Below are 21173 nucleotides of genomic sequence, written 5' to 3' on the forward strand. Positions count from 1 at the left end.
CCAAGATGGGCTTGGTAAACTAAGGTCCTTGGCTTCTAAGGTCTATATTGAAAAGAGTAATGTCTAACCACTACTTACTTGTGTGACATTATTGATCCCAACATGACCTCCACCAAGTGAATGGACTTGCAAGTCAACTTGCTAAGGAATAACTCCACACAAGTCAACAAGACTATGTCATTCTCCTATCCCAAGTGCACTCGAATTCGGGTATAGAACTCATCTCACAAAGATCACCAAGCATACAAAGAATTAATATCAAGCAATTCAATCATTACATACAATACAGTAATCCCAAATTGCACAAAAATATGTCACAAAACAATATAATACAACAAGCATGAAAAGTTGGCAAAACCCACTAGGGATATCCCCAGCAGAGTCGCCACTTTTCTGTAGCGGGGTATTCGTTACCATTGGAGATATTGACTAAATCCAAGGTAAATCATACAAAGTCGAGTCGCCACTGCACTTCTATTTATCCAAAGGAATGGTTAGAAAGCGAACAAAAACCTAAAAGTTTTAACAAAAACTAGTAAAAGAAACAGAGATCTGGGTAAGGGGGTTGGTTATGCAATGGGAAGGTGTTAGGCACCCAAAACATCCTAGGTACTCCTAGGGAGCCCTTTTCATACTTGTTGCAAAGGTTATTGTTTTGTGAGAATTTTATTTGTGCAAATATGATTGAAGAGATGAGAAAAGAATATACAAGTTATTTACATTTTGTGTTTGGATGGATAAACCCATTGCCTACGTACCCTCTTATAAAAAGATTAGGATCAAAACCTCGTAGTTCGGGGTAAAAATCTCAAAAAAACAAATGAGTGGATTGATTGGTCCAAAAGCCTTAAGGTCTTTTGTTATCAAAGGGAGAAAACTCAACCTAAAAACCACAAGTCCACCATGTGAGAATAGCTTCGACATGCTAGTGAGGGGTTAACCCTATAATAAGCATGGAAGGCTCATTGTCCATCACTAAGGACATAGGTGAGTATTACATCTACCACAAAGATAACTGAAACCTAATAGCTAAAGGTTATGAAAATTTTGATTAATAAGTGGCCATGGGAACCACAAAAGAAATTTGAATGGGTTATATTTACCAATTAGAAGTATATACAAAAGTAGTAAAAGTTGACTTAAAGATTCAATTCAAAATGAGTGTTATGAAAAGAAAGTTTGAAAATCAAAAGCCTAAGGCTTAGGTTTCTAATGTTGAAAAAAAAGGTTAAATGTTTGCACAAAAAAGGGTTTTGGCTTGGGTTAGAGTGGAGAGATGAAGAAGAAGGGGTAAGTCCTAAGGAAAACAAAAAGATGAGGGATAAGGAATGAAACCACACTAGGAGTTCCTCTCTTGAGATCATATTGATGATCCAAGTAGCTCCCATCCTTTGGAATAAGCAAGCACAAAGCATAAGCAATCAAACAAGTCTCATAAGAGATCTTCAATGTATCTTGTATCTTCCCCTTAGATGAACATGGTAATGATCCTCCAATTAAGCTTAAATGGAAACTCATAGTTCAAGAGCACACACATCAAAATTTCCATTGGGTAAAACACTCTCCTAACCAGAGACCAGGGAAACAACAAACTAATAGGGAGATTAAGACTCGAGCCTAATAGTTGTCATGCAAATCAACATCCCTAAGTTGAAGTCTCTAACAAGAACTTAACTCACAAATAAACAAACATCACACATTATATCCATACAAGAGGCTCAAACAATGGGTGGGCTTTAGTCAAGAGGGGTCATGTCAACCTCGACAAACAAGCCAAACTGTAAAGGGTAATCTGTAGCTCTTAACCACTAACATTGAACGTTAGGGTGAAGCTGATCAAAATGTAAATGAGGATGAGACCTCATGCTCTTAACCCTGGCCAGGGTGAGCTCATGACAAAGAAAGCATGGGGATCCAGAAAATAGGATCCTTTTCCACTTGACAGACTCTGGACAAAGATCTGGGGCACATGTTCAGAAGCATCAGCACGTAGTGCGAGTATAAAGAACGACTCACTGAATAACGGGGGATTGGCTACTAATCCCTTTTATCCGTCAATTGCCTCTTCTCTTGGAGGTCTTATCAAATATAACATGCCTCTTCTTGGAGGTCTTTGAGCATAATTTTAAACAAACACAAACAGAGCCTCTGAAGGAGGACTTGCCAGCAAAATTCCTTTCAAAAAGGTGACAGGACTTCAGACTACATGGAGTAAGAAGCTAACTACCTGAGTGGTGTATCAACCACAATCCAATGCTCAAGCAAGAGCTAAAGCAAGCAAGCAACTAAGGTACCTGTACAAAGACTAAACAATTAGTACTTCAGTCATACAAAGTTAGTTTATGTGCATTTAAACAACACAACAAAACACCAACAAACAAAAGCATAAAAGATGAATTCAAAACCTAACCAAATGACCAAACCAGAACCCAATCTTCTACACATTACACATTCAAACACTCCACTAAATGTCTTCAAAAGGACCAGCATCAAATCCCTAATCAAATGCCTCAAATGGCCTATGCCATGCAATGACCAAAAATAGGCACAAAATGAACTTCCAACTTAGAAAATTCATACCAAATCAGAAATGCATGCAATGACTTTGAGATTTTTTTGTACAAGTTTCTTATGCCATGAATGTTCAACATGCAAAAAATCAAATCCAGAACGATACAAATGCCATGTGAAGAAAAATGTACCAATTCAATGTCAAAAATGTGACACAAATTGTCACATTTATCTCCATGTGTCAAAAATGATGATAACATGTGAGAAAAATTCCAAACCAGTGACCAAAAATTCATATTGTGTATGAATGTCATGTATGCAAAAAATTGGATCAGATGGCTCAACATAGAGAATTTCACAATGCATTGAAGGCAATAGGTCAAATTGGCACAACATTCATTCAAAAATATCCACATAAAAATCCAGACATCAAAAATTCATGAAGTTAACATAAAAAAAAAGTAGACATCCATACAAATCTATGAAAAAAAATTGGGACTTATTTGGATCATTTTTGCATTTTTTATGAATTAAACAAAACAAGCAACATAATTGAAAAATAAAATGGAAATGGAGGGAAACAGAAATATTCAAATAAACTCAGAAAAAACATCAACCGCACGATCTGGCGCGCATCAAGAATCAATGGCTCACATTTGAACTAATGAAACGTTGCGTTTCATTAATCCAGTCACCACACACAATCAGCATTCAAACGTACGCGTGGCCTGGTCAATGCAATCTCAGCCAATCAATCTCACACGCAAGGCACACATGGCACACAGTCATAAAACCCTAGCTAACACGCAGACGCCAGAGCTACAGCTCCGGTTGTCTTCTCCGACGAACCACGCGGCGGCGCTGCTCAAATTTTTTCCAGAAATTTACAATGCATACGTCATTCGATTCAGTTTTCAATGTAGATTCCAAATATGCTATTAGTTTCCTCTAATTCCTCATGGATTTTGCAAATCGAAGACAAACATTTTCTAGATCTAAACTTCCAGTCCACATAACATGCTCAATTCTCAGCCAAACTCAATTCTAATCATATGTACAAGCTCTACTCAAAGAGATCTACAAATTTATGATCTAAAAACAGCAAAAGGAGAGATCGAAATTGAAGTCACCTTGAAATGGAGGTTGCTGTACACGCGTTCTCACAAGCTCAAAAGCTCCAGATCAACTTCTATGCACCTCCTATGAAGCTTTAAGCAAAAATGAACGGTTGAATCCTCTTGAATCTACTTCAATTTTCAAATCCGATCCACATGAGGATGCTCTTGTCTGCATGATTTCTTGGTGAATTGCTCCAATCAATGGATGATTCTTGATCAGTGAAGCATGAGGATCAAGAATATGCAATAATATTTGAGCTTTGTGTGAAAAAATGAGAATTCGAAGTGAGAGAATTTTGAGAGAGTTCTTGAATTTCAGATCTCAAATAGGGTTTCAGTTTATATACTCCTTGCTAATGACAATGCTAATCATATTTTCCATCCACAAGTCATGATTAATGAGATATGAAGCAATTTGCAAAAATGCAAAATGAGCTCTCCTTGCCATAATCCATGTGTGCAGCTTCATGTTAAGCTCTCAATCCACTTAAGAACATCCAAGGGTCATGATTTGAAGGTTTGTTTGCTTGCATCTTAAGCCAAAAATGAATGTTGAATATTTTCTTCAATTTGCACATGTGTGAAATAATGAGAATTTTGACCATGATCCCTTTTCATAATTGAGCCAAATGAGGTCATTTTGAGATGACTTGAACATGAGAAGCATTTTGCCAAAAGAATGAACCAATTTGAAGCATTGTATCAAAAGTTATGCCATTTTGAATTTCCATGCACACTTTGTGATCAAATGACCATAACTTCTCAACCATTCATCATATGGAGATGAATTAGGACTTTTTGGAAAAAGGAGACAAAGATCTACAACTTTCATGTTCACCAAAAATCCATTTGAAACTTCTTTGATATTGACAAGTCAAGTTGAAAGTGGACCAAAAACTTGCCAAATTTGGAAACTTTCAATTATAGGTCATTTTCCATTTTTAGTAACTTTTGCCATGACCTTTGAATCTTCAAGATGGATGTTTAGAATGATGAATAGACCCCATTTTAACATGATTGAGGTGTCTCAACTCATTTCCCCACCTCATAGCCCTCAGTTGACTGCACAATTGACTTTTGGTCCTCAGATGACCTTGAAATGTCTTGATTAACTTGAGCTTCTACCACTTGGTGAAATTGCTTCAAAATGAAACCCTAGCTCATGTAAGCTCCTTATGATAATCATGTGATCCTCATCCCAAGAAAATACCTCATCTCTTGCACAAAGGATCTTCTTGAAGCTCTTGACCTGGTGATTGCTTAAGCTACAAACAAAAGATGTTAGTGATATATTTTTGTGCTTTTGGTTAGTAAATAAAACAAGAAAAGCAATGATATACAATTCAAGCATGCTTGGTGATCTCAAACCACTCACATGAGATCCCTACCCAAAGGGAAAGGGAGCCAAGATGCTCAATGATCCTTGAGGCTATGCAATGCAATGTTATGATGCCATGAGGGATCTTAGGGACAAAATTGGGGTCTTACAGGAGGCTACCATTGTAGTGATCTAACCAGTTGATAAAAACAGTTATTGTAGGGAAACAAAGGAGTTCATTGTGGATTTTTCTGAGAGTCAAGAAATGATTCTCATAGACTGTGTCATTATTCTGCCGTGGAACATAAATTTGGTGAGGTGCTGATGAAGGTCATTGTAAAAGCTCTTCGGTGTAGTGGCAAAAGTCTCTGATGGATATATAAATGATGTATCAGAAAATGTAGCACTCAAACGTTCAAGTCAGTAAGGTTGGAGAGGTGAAACTTGAAAAAATGAATGTGTTAACTGTAACAACCCATTTTTTTAGTATTGAATTATTATACTATTATTATTATTATTATTTTAATTTAATTATGTGGAGTGTTAATTAATTAATTGGTGTATTAATTCATTATCTAGTGGATACGAGAAATAATTAAATAATTGAGTTGATTAATTAACTTGGTTGCATAGTGAGTGGTTAATTATTTAAATTTAAATAGAGTATTTAAATATTAGGTATTATTGGGCCTAGTGATTAAATTAGATGATTTAAGCCCAACTAGAATACTATTATAAATAGTAAAAGTGAAGGAAGTAAGAATTAGAATTCACTTGAGCACTGAAGGCAATAGAGAAGAGAGGAGAGGAAAAGCGAGAGGAGTTAAGGTTTCCATCAAATTGACAAGGTAAGGGGGGAAATTCTTATTATTATGGATTAGTATGTTGGGTCAATGGGTAGGAACATGTTTTAGGTTTAAATCCTTAATTGGCATGGTTTTAGAATTATTAGGTTTGATAAATACTCTTGAATTGTGATGATTAAATTATGCTAAAAATGTGAATGAATATATATTTGGATGAGTCATAATTTTTTGAACGTGTAGCTTTTTACGGAATCGAAATCGGAGGTCCGGAAGTCCTCCAACGATGAAAAATGCGGGGAAATCTGCATTCTGTTTCGTGTTAGCGCAGGAACAGCTTTCTGTTTTGTGTTAACCGGTTAACCCAGGGCGTTAACCGGTTAACACTGTTACGATTTATGAAAAATTGCATTCTGTCTTACGTTAACCGGTTAACCCAGGGTGTTTACCGGTTAACACTGTTAAGATTTGCCTATGAGCGCATTCTGTCTTGCGTTAACTGGTTAACCCAGGGCGTTAACCGGTTAACACTATTATAATATTGAAAAATTGATATTTAAATGTTGTATGCGTTTTGGAATGAAATTTATGTGTATATATTTAATGGTTGGCCTATATTGGTGAATAAAATATTGTATGAATGCGTATGTATACCATTATTAGATTGTGAATGATTTCTGGTTATGGATGTGTATATGTAATCATAGATGATGTGTGGTGATGAATGTGTATACGTACCAATTGTGAGTTATGTTGGTATGTGGTATGTTAAGATGATATAGATCTTAATTGCATATGTGTTGGTATGTGTGCATTCATTCATAGCATGGTTGACTTCATTGTGGAAGTGGTTAAGCGGTGATCCTTCATTGGAAACAGACGTAGCAGACATTAATCCTTAATTGGGATTAGGCGTAGTATTTAAGCGGTGATCCTTCATTGGAAACAGACGTAGCAGACGTTAATCCTTAATTGGGATTAGGCGTAGTATTAAGCGGTGATCCTTCATTGGAAACAGACGTAGGGCTTTGGTCTTGTCCGGATCGGAAGTGTGGCTTGGATTCTAGATATTGAATCGGAAAGCGGTGAAACTTTGAGTTCACATTGAGGTACCACATGCATAGAGTCACATTGTCTTGCATTGAGTCGTCTATAGTTATGTGATCATTGAATGCATGTATTGATGTGAATGCGATGTACGTTTGAAATATGTGAGATGATTGTTGGTTAATATTATTGACGTGATTATACCAAGTGTGATGAATTCTTGAATTGTGTTTTAATTCATTTTGCCTTATTATGCTATTTCATAATGATTTGAATTCTCACCCTTTCTGTTTGAATGTTACCTTTACACGGGTATCGTGCAGATACTACAGAGTAGTATTGCTGGAGTAGGTGGACGGTAACTCGCTCAAGAATAGCTGGAGAGTTTCCGTATTTAGTTTGAAATTAGGTAATGAGTCAATGCTCTGGTCATGTAACACTGGGTAGATTAGTGGTATTGAACTCGTATCTTATTTTGATATGCTTTATGTCATTAATTGTTTTATTTTATTCGAAGATGATCATGGTATGGGACATGGATCATATTATGAAATACATGAGTATTCTTTATTTTCCGCTGCGAACGCATAATGCTTGAATATTCATGATGAGTGAAATGTGTTATTTTGAATGACCGGGTGTATTGTTGGTTTTTGAAAGTTTTAAGTTTCAAAAATGTCGATGTGACGCCCTTTCTTTATATGCGTGCTTATTTACTCTGATTATATGCTAAATAATTTGGGGTAGAAAAAGGGGTGTTACATTAACCTCGTACCTTTCTCGCTAACAATAAAGCACAACAACTTACCATAACGAACACCAAAAGTACACTTATCGGGATTCAAGCAGAGTTTATACTTCCTAAAATGCTAGAATAACTTCAATAAATGCTCAACATGCTCTTCTTCATCACTTGATTTGACAATCATATATCAACATAGACTTCAATCTCTTTATGCATCTATAACGGTAAATTCATGACCATCAAGCTATGGATAATCTTGACGACAACGAAACCAGATTCGTCACCGTGCTTTTATTGTGGGAAAAGGGAAAAAGTATGAACAAAACCCAAAGATAAGAAGTTTTCAAATCAAAACTAATAAAATGCCAGAGATTACAAGTAAGGGGGTTGATTACACAAAGGGAAGGTGTTAGCACCCAAAGTTTCCTAGGTACTCCTAGGGAGCCCTTTTTTGTGTGTACATATGTTTTTGGCATGAAATGATGTTTGCAATAAATAAAGTATTGGGATGAGAAAAGAGTTCATTAATTATATTTTTATGTTTGACAAGACCTTCGGACTTGTGCCTACGTACCAACATAAAATGAGGGATCAAAACCTCGTAGTTCGTGGTAATAATTTCAAAATGAATGAGTTGCTTTTAACAGAATTTTAAGTTTAATCAAAGGCACAAAAGGCCTAAAAGAGTTTGAATGAGTGTCAGTTCTTTTTTGTCTTTTTTTGAAATTTTAAGTCAAATATGATTAGATTCACTTACAATTTGATTAAGAAATAGAAGTTTGAAAATACAATGACATAAGGCCAAAGTTTCTAATTTGCAAACAAGTCATAGTTTAGAAATCACAAGCAAAGAAGATTTTGAAAAGGGGGAGAGATTTGAAATTTAAAAAATGGTACAAGATGAAGAGGCTATCCTAAGCACAAAAATTAAAAGTTAAGAGTTGAAAAGATCTGACCAATGGGATGCAATCCAATAGACAAGAATATCATATAGAAACCCAATTTTCCATTGGACTTTAGAATCAAGCAATATCAATACACACAATAGCAAGGTGAAAAGCAATGCATCAAATAAAGATAGCCACATCCAAGCTTAGCAACTCCATGATCTTCTTCAGAATCTCCCATGTATCAGATGACATACTCCTTGAATGGCTCAGAATAAGGCACTAGACACAGATTCAATGTAATAATTGCATCAAGACCATGTAGCAGATGAACTCAAAATGGATCTCAATACTTGCTTCAGATGAAAGTTCAATTCACAATGACTGGCTTTAGAAAATTTGGCATTGGCCAAATCCTTTTTGCATAGGGAATGTTGTCTAATTCTAGGTTCAATATCTCAGATCAAGTCCAACAGTCCACAAAACATTTTTAAGGGTTTTTTGTTGTTATTATGTACATTAATTTCAAAAGACCACAAACACAAACAAGTATATACAATCACAATATAATCACAAGATATGACTCAAGTGAGCAAAGTGAAAATGGTATTAAAGTAAACAAGTTAAATGGTATGAATAATGGCAAATGATAAAGTCTTTAATTTAAAGTGCAAAAAGTAAATGACTTTAAATTAAAAGTTAGTCAAATGTTAGTTGATTAGAAGTTAGTATTGCTTTTGCCTTTTTTATTATTTAAGTCATTCTTTGGAGAACACTCAACCCTTTATTCATATGCATGGATCCTTGAACCAAGACATCTTCCAAAGGAAGGAAAAAGGGCCAAGTTTCCATACAATACCATGAAAGGGGGGAGACTTACAATCTCACTTACTAGAATGCTATAATGTTGGGTCAAAATTTAGCTCTATGTTAAGCAATCGTAATTGGACTTATGTAGAAGTCACAACTATTTGAGGCTAGGCAATGGAAATTTTAGTGTTAATGCATGTTAGAGATATGGTATTATGAACCATACTCCTAAAACATACCACACTTAAAAGAAAATGGTAAGAGGGTGGACCTAATCTCATCCATACTTATGTTGATTTTGCAATCAATTAGACTTAGGATATAGAGATATCATAGGTCAATGAAATTAATGGGATAGAATGGGATTGAAGATGAAGAGGGATGGGAAATGACACAAATACAAATTGGTCATGGGAGGACTTTTATCAAATTAAAATCATTCATTCCTTTTAGGAGATGAAATGTATATTTCATCAATCCCCTAAATCCAATGATTTTAATCCATCAAAGTCAAATCAACCTTGACCAAGGCCCATACAACATAGTCAAACTCAACAAGTCAACACAAATGGCTCAACACAATTTATTTACAATTACACAATTAAAAATCAATTAAAAATGCATTAAATTAAATTATGGTTGGTCAAAATCCTAAAACCTCTTCAAAACACTAAATAAATGGCCAAGATATTTATCATAGGTCAAACAAGGTCAAAGAACCTTGGAGAAAAAATTTCATTATTTTTGGAAACTTAAAAGTATTTTTAAACAATTAAAAATATGCACAAAAACAATTAAATCATTAAAAATATTAATATTGATCCAAAAATTAATTTTAATTCATAAAATGAAAGAGAAAAATATTTGAATTTTTTTGGTGAAAGTCCCATATTTTTTGGATCAATATTAAAATTAATATGAATTAATGAAAATAAGTCAATTAAAATAAAAATCAGAAAATGCTAAAAAACGTGGACCATTTGATCTCCCTCTTTAATTGAGGTGGAAGATCAAGTAGACCAGAGCGTGCTATCCACGGTACGCCTTAGTCAATGTTCCACACGTGTGGTAATCAATTTGGATGCTCAAGATTAAAACAAAATAGAAGGATCATGTGGTCTGGAGACATGCCAACACATCGCCGGAGCCAGAGCTCCGGTCTTCTTCTCCGGTGGACCTCACCGAACTGGTCCACCTTCAACCATCACCATAATAAAAAAGGAGGACATGAAGTTAAAGTAAAAATGCCCAGGAACTCGAATCTAGCCTGAATTTCACCTAACTCCAAGTATATAGCAAGATACAAGGAGTTGAATTTTGAGGATCATGATTTGAGTTGCTTCAATTTGACCTCTAAGGAACTCAATCTTGTTGCCTACATTGGTAGGACTTCAGACAACCAAAAATAAACAAAAATAGTGGAGAATTGAGTGAGAATCGAAGAGATAAAAAATTCAGAAATTCACCTTCACTGCAGGTTCAAATGGACACGATCTTGCTCTAAATTGTGCTTGGCCTTGCTTTGGAGGCTTGATGGAGTGGAAATGGATCAAGGAAGAATAAGGACTCTTGGAGTTTGAATCTCAAAACAATGGGATATTTCAAACTCGATTTTCAATGAAAATCACCAAGCTTATCCTTTGAATGTGGAGGTTTAGGGTTATATCTTTAAAGATGGCGCGTAAGGGTCCTCAATTCTGAGTGAGAGGGCTTCTGTTTATAGCCAAGGTCATTGATAATTGCACACTTCTTTCAAAATTCCAAAAATAGCAATTACCTTTGCATGGATGCATGGGCGTGTGTTAGGCCCATGTAATGATGCATTCAAGTCCCAAAATGAGTGTAAGCAATGCTGAAGTCATGTTGAAAGGCCATGCAATCGTGTGTGGAAAGTGGAACTTCAAATCTTCCAAATGGTACTTGAACTTTAAGCCATGCGCAAGTCATTCATTCTTTGTCCAAATGAGATGAATTTGGACTTTTTGGAAATTTTAGGTCAAGAGGAACAACTTTAATATTGAACACTTTTTCATTTAAAGCTTGGATCATGATGAATTTTGAGGTGGAAGTTTGGAAAATCAAACATATCAAAAAAACTTCTAAGTACCAAGCCATATGTTCATTTCTTCCACCTTAGGTAACTCTTTCTATGGACTTCAAATGAGAAATATTCCTTCAAAAAAGTTGTATATATATTAAAGTAATTCAAATTGGTCACAAATTTGACCTCATTTGGATTTAGCATGAAGGAGTTATGCATTTTAGAAGTTGAGGAAAATCACTTGTTCAATGGTATTGGCCCAAAATGACCTATAATGTTTCCTCATATCACATCCATTTAAAAGTTTATTTTGCACTTCCTCCAAACATCAAAGTTGAATTAGACATATTTAATTTTATCATTCAACTTGAATAGATTTCATATCATAAAAATTAAGCTAGTTATGGTCTTAGGAAGTTGACCTCCAAATTACGGTTTAGACAAAATGACCTATAATATTTCATCATAAAAATGACTTTCCAAGCAAAATTAGCGTTAGACCTCAACATGAAAGTTGTTTGGAATGTCATTTAGAGTAACTTTTCTCTTAAAAGAATTTTCATATGACAAAAATTTGAGGAGATAGGGTCTAGGGAACCCCAGTTTGGATCAGTTGACTTTCTCTGGTCAACCACCATGAACCAACTTTCTATCTTGATATTCTCTTGACTTTTGGGACTCATGGAGGATCATATATGCATAAGATGATGTAATGTGAAGTATCCTTTGAAATATTTGATCAATTGGTGAAGAAACGTGTTGAAGAAGTCACATAAGATACCCAGATGAATTAGGGTTTCCAAGGCAAACCAACTCCAAACTCTTGATGATTTCCTGATCAAAATAACATGTGAAGATCATGGTGATTCATATATGATACTAGACCCATAGTAAACTAATTCTTGATTGAGCTCCTTGCAATGAGGGTCTCAAACCCTAAATATGAAGTTCATAGAGCATAGGTGAGCATGTGCACTACCTACAAAAGAGTTAAGTTATACAATGACATATTTTTTGGTATTTTGGTGAGTAAATAAAGAAAAAATGAAGTATGATACAATCAAAATGTGCTTGGTGATCTCTTCCAATGCAAACCTAGTGAATGAGGGGTAAGGAGGATGCCAAGGTGTGATCTCAATGCTAATACATATGATGAGAATAACATGAGGAATATTATGGTCAAAATTGGGGTCTTACGTCATCATGTCATGAAAAAGTGTAGTCATAGCTCTCTGGTATATTGCACCAGCATTCTTTAAATTGAAAGGCATCATTCTATAACAAAATGTTCCCCAGGGTGTAATGAATATGGTCTTCTCCATATCTTCAGGTGCCATCTTGATTTGATTATAACCGTAAAATCCGTCCATAAACGAAAAGACTTTGAGTTTAGCTGTATTGCATACCAACATATCATTGTGTGGCATAGGAAAATCATCTTTCGGACTAGCTTTGTTCAAATATCTATAATCAACACACATGCAGACTTTTCCATCTTTATTCAGAACAGGCACAATGTTGGCCACCCACTGCGGATACTCAAAGGTTACAAGAAAACCAACATCAATCTACTTCTGGACTTCTTCTTTGATCTTTACTATCATATCGGGATGCGTTCTTCTCAACTTATGATTGACCGGCGGGCATTCTAGCTTCAACGGCAATATATGCTCCACAATCTCATAATCCAAACCAGACATGTCTTGATAACACCAAGCAAACACATCAGAGTATTCTCCAAGAGGATCAATCAACCCCTTCTTATCTTCTGGACACAACTGAGACCCAATCTTGACTTCTTTCACATTATCTTCGGAACCCAAGTTGACTAGTTCATTCTGCTCTTCAAACGGTTAAATGGCTTTTTCCTCGTGCTCAAGTAAATGAGATAACTCATCAAATACTTCTTCATCGTCAGTCTCTTCCTCAGCTTCAAACACAGGGAAATCAAAGTTTGGAGATGGAGTAGGATCATTGTATTCAACGAGTTTGAGAACTAACCTGCATAATAATTTGATATTTTGATTTTAGAGAAATGGAGTGCGGCCAAATATTATGCAGATGGAAGATTATTATTTATTTATGTTTTTTGTGGTTACCATTTTTAGAAAAAACAAAAAGTAAAAATAAAATATCATAGATGTGAATGAATAAAATTGTCTTTTATTAATGATAATCAGAAAATGCCCAACAATGTTCACTTCTCCCTTAGGTATAGGAAAATGATTTTTCTTAAAAAATAAATGAAAACAAATTACTTTGAGTGATGAATAACAGTAGGAATATCAATAGCAACCCAATTTTTGCAAGTCTGGCCATGCGTCACATAGTTGGTGCAAGCTTCGTCTTCATCACCATCATCTTCAATTACGGCAACTGAGTGTTGATCATTCCCATGAATGAACCCTCCATTGCGGAAACTTGGTTGCACAACTTCAGTTCTGATGTTGAATGGCCCTGGTTGAAATCCCAATCCAGCTCTATTCTTATTCTCTGCAATCTCTACCATATGACCCCATTGATCAACGCTTCCAGTTTGAATTGCCTCTTGTGCATCTTTCAAAGAAGACATGGGTGCCCCAGCTTTCTTCATTTCATCAGCAATAGATAAGGCTTGGAACGGTGTTCCAACCTCATCCTTAGCATCAACATAGGTAAAAGATGACAAATGGCTTACCAACAATGCCTTCTCTCCACCAACAACGACAAGCTTGTCGTTCTTCACAAATTTCAGCTTTTGGTGTAGAGTAGACGTCACAACTCCTACTTCATGAATCCATGTCCTTCCCAATAGAAAAATGTAGGTCGGGTGCATATCCATTACCTGAAAAGTAATTTGGAAATCACTCGGACCTGTCTTCATTGGAAGGTCCACTTCACCTATGATAGTTTTACGAGAACCGTCGAACGCTTTGACAACTACGTCGTTGTACCTCATTGGGACGCCTTGGTAAGAAAGTCTTGATAAAGTTGATTTTGGAAGAACATTCAAAGACGAACCAGTTCCGACCAACACATTGGACATAGCGTCATCCTTACAGTTCATTGAAATGTACAACGCCAAATTGTGATTTCTACCTTCCTCGGGAAGCTCTTCATCATAAAAGCTTAGATTATTACAGAAATTAATAATGGAAACTATATGGTCAAACTGATACACGGTTACATCCTTCTCAACATAAGCATGCTCTAGCACTTTCTGCAACGCTTTCTTATGCGCTTCAGAATTCATTAGTAGTGACATCACAGAGATCTTAGACGGTGTTTGGACCAACTACTCCATAACATTGAATTCACTTCTCTTAATCAGCTTTAAAACTTTATCATCATCGTTAGCCTTTAGTTTGCTGGATTCACCAGACTGACACATTGAAGCACTAACCAGATTCACTACTAGAATCTCTGCCTTCTTACTTGCGGAAACATCTTCTACCCCTCTTGGAAAAACTGGACCAAACACACGACCACTACGGGTCACCTTTTCTATATCTGCAATATTAACCACTGAATCTACAACTGGTAGAGGAATTTCTTGATCGTTCTCTATCATAGTGGCATTGTATTGATATGTCACAAATTTATCGGATGCATAAGGGACAGAGCCCGCTAACCGTATTACCAACGGCGATACGGATCTATTGACGTTGTTGTTATTGCTACTATCAAACTGGATAACTACCCGCTAAAGGGTTTCGAATACATGCACAATCACATTCATATCATCTATATCCCTCGACTGTTGAATCTGGATTACATTCTCATCCATCAACTTTTGGATATCTCTCTTGATAACCATACATCCACGGGGGTTCACATTGCAAATTGCACAAACATCATGTTCATGTTCACAATCACTGATTAAACACACGGTTCTATGCATTTCCACCAAAGACCTACCGATACGTCGTACATCAAATACTCGGAAATTCCCTGGACAACCATCCACCATATTGACAGTAGCATTACCATGAGCAGGTAATGGATTAGCTTTCACATTTGGCGCTCTATGCTCAAAGGACACCATACCACTCTTTACAAGTTTCTGGACCTCATATTTTAACGGATAGCAGTTCTCTATGTCATGGCCAGGGGCTCCCTAGTGAAAAGTACAACGAAGTTCAGGTTTGAACCACCATGGAAGCGGCTCAGGGATTTGCGGAGGATTTCTTGGTTGAATGAGGTTCTTGAGAACCAATGATGGGTACAATTATGCGTATGTCATAGGAATAGGATCAAAATAGACCTTCTTCCTCTCAAAGTTTTGTTGATGATGATTATTATTATTGTAGTTGGTTCTTTGTTGCGGTTGTTGTTGATGTTGTTGTTGCTGAATCGGAACTGGTTGATTGTTGGAGTTATTGGAAAATATAGGAATTACTGATAAAACTTGGTGTTTATGTTAACGAGGTTGAGAACTCTTCCTGACATGAGACCTCCTCTGCCTCCCCATTGATACTAAATTAGTTTCTCCCTCATTCCTCTTGGAGAAACTCCCACCATACTTCTTGCTGGATGATGCTTCTTCCTTAGACAGCCGTCCTTCACGGACTCCTTCCTCTAGCCTCATCCCCATGTTTACCATTTTGGTAAAACCATTAGGGGCACTCGCAATCATAGGTTCGTAATAAAATGAACTCAGCGTCTGAAGGAAGATCTTCATCATCTCTTTATCTTCCAAGGGTGGACTAATCTGGGCCGTCAGCTCTCTCCGTCTCTGGGCATACTCTTTGAATATCTCCTTATCCTTCTGAGACAAAGACCTCAACTAGTCTCTATCAGGCGCCATGTCCACATTGTACTTGTATTTCTTGACAAAGGCTTCGCCTAAGTCGTTGAAATTACAGACGCTTGCACTGTCCAAACCCATATACCATCTTAAAGCAGCTCCAGTCAAGCTGTCTTGGAAAGAGTGAATTAGCAACTGATCATTATCAGTCTGAGTAGACATTTTTCTGGCGTACATCAAAAGATGGCTCAATGGACAAGTATTCCCTTTATACTTTTCAAAGTCGGGGACCTTGAACTTCATCGGGATTTTAACATTGGGGACCAGGCAAAGTTCGGCAACACTCTTCCCAAAAAAATCTTTTCCTCTGAAAGTCATCAACTCTTTACACAGCTCGAGGAATTGATCTTTCATCTCATCCATCTTCTCATACACATCTGAACCTTCAGACGGCTCAGAATGGTAGATAGTGTCCTCAACACGTGGCAGAGTCTGAACAACTGGAGGTGGAACTGACATGACCGGGCTAGATGCCGGCATAGAAACAAATATCGGTGCATACCCTTCTGGCATAAAGTTTGACGCCATTCCCCAAGGGAACCCAGCAAGCATGGAAGGAATAGATTGACTGGCAGCATCAACAAGAACGGTTGAGGTAGCAACCTCAGAAATGACAGTCCTCTAGGGAGGAGTTGCAGGAGTTGGTGATGACTGGTTTTGTGCAGCAATAACAGATTCCATCATAGTCGTTAATCTGGTGATCTCGTCCTTCAGCCCTTGGTTCTCTTACTCTAGATGCTCCATGATCCTTGGTTGATTAGCACGAGTGTTATAACGATGAGTCAGCTTGGCTGATGCACAGAAGAAGAACTGATAAGACATCTGGTGGAAGAAAAACCTGTTATGCAAATGATGCATGAAATGCAATGTTTTTTATTGTTTTTAATTTCAAGGAACATATGAAGTTCTATTTGCAAATATGTATTCAAATAATAGAAATAATAACAATTCAATTGACCATAAAATCTCTTTTTATTCATAAAATTTGGAAGGATTACATTGAGTACAATTTCAGAAAACAAAATGCAAATACAAGAGAAAAAAAAACTATCATCCTAAGGATCCCTTAGCAACTGTATCAGATGATATGGCTAAGGGCGCGTACTTCCTTCGGATGCATCGAATCTTGGACTCAAAGGATGTCTTCATTTGAACCTTCTCAAGGACTAGCTGATCAACAATCTTCTTTCAAGCACCGGAAGACGGAGGCATGCTAGAGGAAGGTAGACCCTCGGGCTCTCTCTGTCTCTTCACTACTCGATCTTCAAGAATCTCAATAAGTGCATCCTTGTCCTTAGACTCAATTTGCAACTCTTCATGCTTTCGACTCAAAGCATGGAACTGTTCTTCCCACCTATCTTTCTCTTACTTCATCTTGGTGAGTGCGTCTTCCAACTCATCTACATCTTGGTTAGGGAGAGTTGATGGCTCAGCCATAAACAAAGACATAGATCTTTCACAAGCATACGACATCTTCAGCTCCAAAGCTCTCTTCTTCATCCAAATAGTGTAAGCTTCCAAAGCTACACAATTGCATGGACCAAGCTCGGATCTTCCTTTCCTATGCACATTATGCCAAGCATATATCATCCTTTACTTCAAATGTTGGGGATCTTTACCCTCTTCATAGAAAAAACCTTCTAACTGAGTGTTATTAGGTTTATCTCTCAAGGGGAATCCAAGTTGACAACGAGCCAAAGCAGGGTTATAGTTGATTCCTCCTTGTGTACCAATGAGAGGCACGTTAGAGAATTCACCATAACTATCAATAATGTCCAAGCTACCTAATGCAGAATTATACCAGACAATATCATCGTTAGTGAGAGACATAAGTCTCTGGGACCACCTTAGACATTGCTTGTTTTCTAGAAAAGCAGGCTTCTGAGGCAAGTGCGAAATAAACCACTTGTACAGAAGAGCAACACAACACACAATAGTCCCACCACCTTTAGAATTCCTCAAATGCCAAGAGAAATACATATCAACCAACACAATAGGAACAGGATTCCCAATCAAGAAGATTCTAATGGCGTTAACATCAACAAAATCGTCAATGTTAGGCAACAAAGTTAGACCATAGACGAGTAATACAAAGATAGCTTCAAAAGTGTCCATGCTTCCAACTTGAGCAAAAACAGTAGTTTTACCAATGAGGAACTCAGAAGTCAACCCAAAAATAACTCATTTCGTCACCAAATGAGCATCAATCTCAAATTTCTTCATATGAAGAGCCTCGGCTATGATATGGATTTGGGAATCTCCTCCAATCCACTAAAATGCATGTTGTCAGATACGGGTATACCCAAGAGATGCACATACTGTTCTAACGTGGGTGTAGCGGTAAATTTATGATCATTAAGCTATGGATAAACTTAAAGGATTGCTTTTGCTTTTGTTTAAGTCATTCTTTGGAGAACACTCAACCCACTATTCACAAGAATGGATCCTTGAACCAAGACATCTTCCAAAGGAAGGAAAAAAGACCATGTTTCCACATAATACCATGAAAGAGGGGAGACTTACAATCTCGCTTACTAGAACATTATGCCTTTTGTGTCATAAATTTAGCGATATGTTAAGCAATCATAATTGGACTTATGTAGAAGTCACAACTATTTGAGATCGGGCAATAGAAATTTTAATGTTAATGCATATTAGAGACATGGTATTATGAACCATGCTCCTAAAACATACCACACTTAAAAAGAATATGCAAAAGGATAGACCTAATATCATCGACACTCATGTTCATTTTTCAATCAACTAGCCTTAGGATATGGAGATATCATAGGTCCATGATATAAATGAATATTGAAGGGGGGTGAGATGAAGAGGGGGGGATGGAATCAACACAAATTGGTCAAAGGAGGACTTTTACCAAATTAAAATTATTCATTCATTTTGGGAGATGAAATGTACATTTCATCAATCCTCTAAATCCAATGATTTTAACTCAACAAAGTCAAATCAACCTTGACCAAGGCCTAACAACACAAGTCAAACTCAACAAGTCAATATCAAATGCTCAACACAGTTTATTTTGAAATTAAACAATTAAAATCAATTAAATAATGCATTAAATTAAATTATGGTTTGTCAAATTTCTAAAACCTCATCAAAACACCAAAGAAATGGCCATGAGATTTATCATAGTTCAAACAAGGTCAAAGGACCTTGGAGAAAAAAATTCATAATTTTTGAAAACTGAAAAGTATTTTTAAACAATTAAAAACATTCACAAAATCAATTAAATTATTAAAAATATTAATAATGATCCAAAAAATAATTTTAATTCAGAAAATGAAAGAGGAATTTATTTAAATTTTTTTTGGTGAAACTCATATTTTTTGGATCAATATTAAAATTAATATGAATTAATAAAAATAGAACAAATAAAATGAAAATCAAATAATCAGAAATAATGTGGACCACTTGATCTCCCTCATTAATTGAGGTGGCAGATCAAGTGGTCACAAACGGGCAATCCACGATGGTCTTTAGTCAGCGCGCCACAATAATGGTCATTCACACCAACGCTTAAGATTAAATCATTTCAAATAGATCATATGGTTCTGAACTAGTCTCCTTCTCTGGTGAGCCTCACCGGACTAGTTCAGTTACAACCATCACCAAAATTAAAAAGAAGGACATGATTTCAAAGTAAAAATGGCATTGAGCTCGAATCTGGCCTCAATTTATACTAACTCAAAGTATATTAAGAGATACAAGGAGTTGAAATTTGAGGTGCACGATCTGAGTTGCTCCGATTTGACCTCAAAGAAACTCAATCTTGTTGCCTACATTGGTAGGACTTCAGACAACCAAAGATCCAAGAGAATTATGGAGAATTAAGTGAGAATCGAAGAGACGAAAATTTCTGGAAAATACCTTCAATGTAGGTCTGAATTCGATTGGTATTGCTCTTACTTGTGCTTGATCTTGGTCTAAATGCTTGAAGGAGTAGATTAGAATGATCAAAAGGCTTTGGATCCTTGGAGTTCTGAATCTCAAAATAGTGAGATTCAAACTCAATTTCCAATGGAAATTCTCAAGGTTGTCCTCTGAAATGGAAGGGTTTGAATGCTTGGGATCAAAGCTGGCACGCAGGGTCCTTAATTCTGAGCATGGAGGGATCTATTTATAACCAATTCAATTGATATTTGCTCACTTGAAGTGAACTTCCAAAATTAGCAATGTGTGATGCATGGGTGCATGGGCGTGTACAGGCCCATGAAATCACTCCATCTGATCCATAATTGAGTGTGAGCAAGGCTGGAGTCATGTTGGAATGCTAGGCAAATGTGCATGGATGTTTGAAGTTCAATCTTTCCAAATGATAATGCAATGTTCAAGCCATGTGCATCCCATTCAAATCTTGTCCAAAATAGAGGAAATTGGACTTTTTGGAAAGGATAGATCAAGAGGAACAACTTTCATGTTGAACGCTTTTTCATTTAAAGCTTGTATCATGGTGAATTTTGAGGTGGAAGTTTGGAAAATCAAACATGTCAAAAAATTTCTAAGTGTCAAGCCATATGTTCACTTATTCCACCTTGGCTAACTTTTTATGTGAGCTTCAAATGAGAAAGGTTCCTTCATAAAAGTTGTATCTCTCTCAAAGTCCTTAAAAAAGCTCACAAATTTGACCTCATTTGGATTTGATATGAAGGAGTTATGCATTTTTGAAGTTGAGGGAAATCACTTATTCAATGGCATTGGTCCAAAATGACCTATAATGTATCCTCATATCACATGCTCATAAAGGTTGAATTAGCTCTTCCTCCAAACATAAAAGTTTAAGTAGACATCTTGAATTTTATTGTTCAACTTGGAAATATTTCATATCATAAAAATTGACCAAGTTATGGCATTGGGAAGTTAACCTTCAAATTAGGGTTTAGACAAAATGACCTATAATCTTTCACCATAAAAAATGACTTTCCAAGAAAAACTAGCTCTTTACCTCAACATGAAAGTTGTTTGGAATGTAATTTAGAGTGACTTTTCTCTTAGAATCATTTTCATATGACAAAAATTGTAGGATATAGGGTCTAAGGAATCCTAGTTTTGATCAGATGAAATCCTCTGGTCAACCACCATCAACTAA

The sequence above is a fragment of the Lathyrus oleraceus genome, chromosome 2 (genome assembly GCF_024323335.1).
Source record: "Lathyrus oleraceus cultivar Zhongwan6 chromosome 2, CAAS_Psat_ZW6_1.0, whole genome shotgun sequence".
In the NCBI taxonomy this organism is placed as follows: domain Eukaryota; kingdom Viridiplantae; phylum Streptophyta; class Magnoliopsida; order Fabales; family Fabaceae; genus Lathyrus; species Lathyrus oleraceus.